This window comes from Halyomorpha halys, unplaced genomic scaffold, assembly GCF_000696795.3.
Source record: "Halyomorpha halys isolate HHAL.00 unplaced genomic scaffold, Hhal_1.1 Scaffold608.1, whole genome shotgun sequence".
NCBI classification, from domain to species: domain Eukaryota; kingdom Metazoa; phylum Arthropoda; class Insecta; order Hemiptera; family Pentatomidae; genus Halyomorpha; species Halyomorpha halys.
In genome coordinates, this window is record NW_027109708.1 from 328,610 (window position 1) to 332,997 (window position 4,388).

Sequence of the window (4,388 nt, forward strand, 5' to 3'; positions counted from 1 at the left end):
ATTGGCAACATAACAGGCCAAACCTGTATGATCCTCGAAATTCAACATTACCATCCACCACATCTCGGCCATTTAGAAATATAGTGAAAAAATAAACAGTTTAAGTTGTTTTTTTAAAATAATGTGTAGGGTTTAACATTAGTTAATAAAATGCCAAAGATAATTAATTAATTATTTGAATGATTTTTTTTGTGAATTTGCAAACTCAAAAATATACACTCCATAAATATAAAATCTACTGTGGGGAAGAAATGAGTTAGAATATAATAATGCTAAAAAATATTATGTCTTTCAACAATTCATACAAACACACACACAAATAACTGTATAAAAAGTAATCTAAATTTTAAGTGTTTCTTTCAGCATATACTTTGGAGTTTATATGTTACTTATAATATTATAATATTATAACATATTATAATATGTTACCTCAGCAATCAGAAAAACAAGAGTAAATAGAATTAAAATTTGAAGGAGATGGTCAGGAATGCAGTCAGGAAGAAATAAAAAATATTTCTCAACTATTTCTACTACCAACAGTTTATTACTTCACTCATCACATCAGTTCTGATGAAGACCTACATTGTGGACTGAAATGTTGGCAATAAATAAATAGTTGAGAACTATTGTTTATTTCCTCTATACTACAGCTCTGACCATCTCCTTCAAATTCACATACGGTTAACCATCTATATAATATAGAATTAGAATTATTCATCAAAAAAATTTCAGTTACATTAACATACATACATAGATGGTGCTACATCCTGTCATCAGACTGGGCCTCCTCCAAAAGTTTTCACCAGTCAATAAAGGTAAATATAATAACAATAAAACCATAGTAAAGAGGATACATCGTATTTATTTGAATGAGATGTTTGGATCATGTCCTGATACATAAGTTTATTCTTGATAATCTCACAAAAATTTGCATTACCATTTATCTGTAGTACTAATGTTTAATACAGGCCTCTTAGTCACTAACATCAGAAAATTCAGTGTTTATAGTTTATTATTTGAAGTTTCAAATTTTAACATGTGTTGCGAAGCAGAATAGAAACAATTTACATGTTCACAACTGATCTAATTATAAATTACTTCATGATATCCTTTAAAGTTTTCTTTTAATACAATATTGTTGCTGTCATGAAAAATGTACTAAGTTATCACTAAAAACTGATCAAAATAATATTTTACTTTTTAACTTATGATTTGGCACCATTTTATTATTTTATTTATTAATTTTATAAATAGGTGTACACATGCTAAAGATAAATGAAAATTTGAAATATCTTATCATAATATGTGATAAAATTTATAAAACAAAAAAATATACAAGATACCTTGTATCTTAATGATCACCTATCTGACATTTAAGCTCATAGTTGTTGCATTATTTTGATAAAATCACATATAAATTCATACAAACATGTGCGGCACAATGGTCCATCTCTGAATTAGGACCTCCTCCAGAAGCTTCTGCCATTCTTCTTTGTTCTATGTGGAAGCCATCTAATTATGTTTATTTTGTTCTCTCATGTTCAATTAAGCAATCTGAGGTTGGGTATCCCTACTCTTCTTGTTTGATGAAGGACCTCCTTTGCCAGTTTACCAGAGATTTCATTGTTATCCATGACATTTTTTATCCACCTAACCTCAACCTTCCAACTTTGACAAACCTTTCAATATTTGTGTCCTTGAAAATATCATAAATGTCCACATTCTATGTGGCCAGGTATTTTATACCAGGTACCTTCTTTGATTGTAACAAAGATTCTTTGCAATATATTTCTCTCAAAAATGAGTAGTATGTTTGCATTAGATTACCTCATCTCCACTTACTAAAATATATTTAGTTTCTTTACTATTTATCTTTACTCCGAAACTTTTTGCACCATTTTTAAGTTGCTGAAACACACATTTTAATGATTTTATAGATCTGGTAACTAGCAGATCTATAAGCAATTCCAAGTTCTGTTAAATATTGTGTCAGTGGTCTGGATCTCTGTTTCTGTTGCTCCCTCCTCACCAAGATTAAATAGCAGGCAGGCTAATGTGTCACTACCATTCCAGGAACAAATTCCTTGATTGGATTCAATCCAATCTGGGCCATGCTCTTGCTCTCACATATTGTCAATTAAACCAGGCAGACAAACTTTAGAAGGAGGACCTGAGAGTGAGTGAGCTGGGACAATCCCACTCTAAGACTGTACAGGTCCTCAATGGAGGACTTGAGCCAAAAAAAAAGTTTTGCAAGGATTTTCAAGTTCATAAAGTGTATCATATAACTCTTTATGGTCAACACTCTCTTAGGCAGATTTAAATTTGATGAAAAGATGTGTGACCAATTTATATTCAATAGTCTTTTCAAAGACCATCCAGAACCAAAAGATTTGGTTGGTAGTTTGTTGCCCTCTTCAGAAGCCTTTCCAAGGATTCTTTCTGTGTAAGGAAGGAGCCTTTTAATGAGAATATTCTTTAGAATTTTAAAGACATATTTTAATAACGTGATACCCCTGTAATTATTACAATTGGTTTGATCACCCTTTTTGTGAATCAGATATATTATACCTATATACCTATATATTAAACCTACATACCTATTTTCTATGCTTTCACCATGATTCTTCCTTCCACTTAGAAGGATAAGCTTGAGGAGCATTTTTATTTTTAATATTTACTTTGTTAAGCTGACTGCTAAAGTGTCTACTTAGAAATAAGAAGTGTATCATCTCCAGCCTTACATACTTTTATTCTAGGTTTATCAAGAGGCAGCTCTCCATCCATTCATTTTCTGAACAAATCTAATTTTGTTATAAAACCAGCCAGTTCTTGGTTATCTTTTTCTGAAACCTAATACCTCCTGGGCTGTTGTGGTGAGGGAAACATTTATATATTGCATAAGTATGTTGTTTTAAATTTTAGAGCTGGTTTTGATGAATAAAAGTTAAATTCAATATCTATTGCATACATCACAACTTAGCCTCATTTACAGTTATTTAGTTTTTTAAGGAATGTGCCAGTGAAAAAGCTGTTGTGGGAGTTGTGATTAATTTTATAGAAGCTAACAAATCATGATTTGGAACAATAAGGCAAAAAAACAAACAGGGTCCAAACAGAATATTTTGAAAAGCAGAACAAAAAGAAAAAAAAAGGGTTTAAATTCAATGGTTATTATAACAGATCCATTGAATACTGTTAACTAATAATCATCTTTATTAATACGTAAGATTAATCAGAAATGTTCTTGCTCATATTTCTTCCATAACATTCAATTTCTATACAGAACTCTCAATGAATGATGTAATATATATGTATTCAACTAACTGCAGGAATATCACAGGCACTATAAGAATGAATACAACTAAATTAATAGATTAACTCCAGGGGTGAGTAATCTGCAAGATAACCTTTTTTATAACTTATATACATATATATATTATAGTATTCTTCACAGCATAGCAGTTCCTTTAAAATCTGCTATATTAAATAAATAAATGTAATAAAAATATCTATGCTGGAAAATGAAATTATTTTAAAGTTATTAGGTTAAATAAAAATAGGATACTTAGCTATGTCTGCTTTAATTTACGTTTATGTTCAAATGAATATGTAGGAAGACATTTTCCCGCCTAGTAGACTACATTCCATAGAGGACGAATGTATATAATGATATAATCTACAAATAATTGAAATGGTGAATAATTCATAAGTTTATTTTAATTAATAACTCAAGCAGAATAAAAGAAGGTTCTGTAGGTTATTGGATGGGGATATCATTGTTTTAAACAACAAGCGTCACAGCAAAGCTCATATTATACTTAAAATAGCATTATATTAAATGTGCATATTATACATGATTGAACCTTAAATTTTTTCGTTAGTTTTTACAGTAAAATAACGAAATTTATTCGTTTTAATAAAATTATATTTGCTCCAAGCGGTTTAATCTGTTTTCCCCTAAGAGGAACAATTTTCCTTATTATAAAAGCTTAATCAAGTGCTGAGACCAAACTGAAGGAGAGACGAGATCATTTTCTTCACGAATTCATTTAGTACAGTATAACGTTTATTCCGAGTTCAACCTTAATAAATAGAACTCCAAAAATTAATAAAACCGATCAGTGAATTACAATTTCTAAGAAAATAAAATTGGTCATTTTATTATAAATTCCCTATTAGGTTAGGTGCATGTAGAAATAAAATACCCGGGTTGGACCAAAACTAGAATCAAATCCAGACGCGACGGTTCCTAGAATAGGCGGCGTACTGGTCAGCGTTTGTTCCTCAGGTTAGAGGCGGCTGTGTTTTACCTGGCAGTAGGTATAAAATGCTATTTACCATTCCGAAATATAATGGAGGGAAATAATTATAATCATACTACGGTG

General features: G+C 30.3%; 1 long non-coding RNA gene across 2 annotated transcripts in view; it reads right to left on the minus strand.

Annotated features, from left to right (window-relative positions):
* Positions 1-4,388, minus strand: part of LOC136795879 (uncharacterized) — a 44,241-nt gene that overhangs the window by 19,126 nt on the left and 20,727 nt on the right. The window lies entirely within an intron of this gene.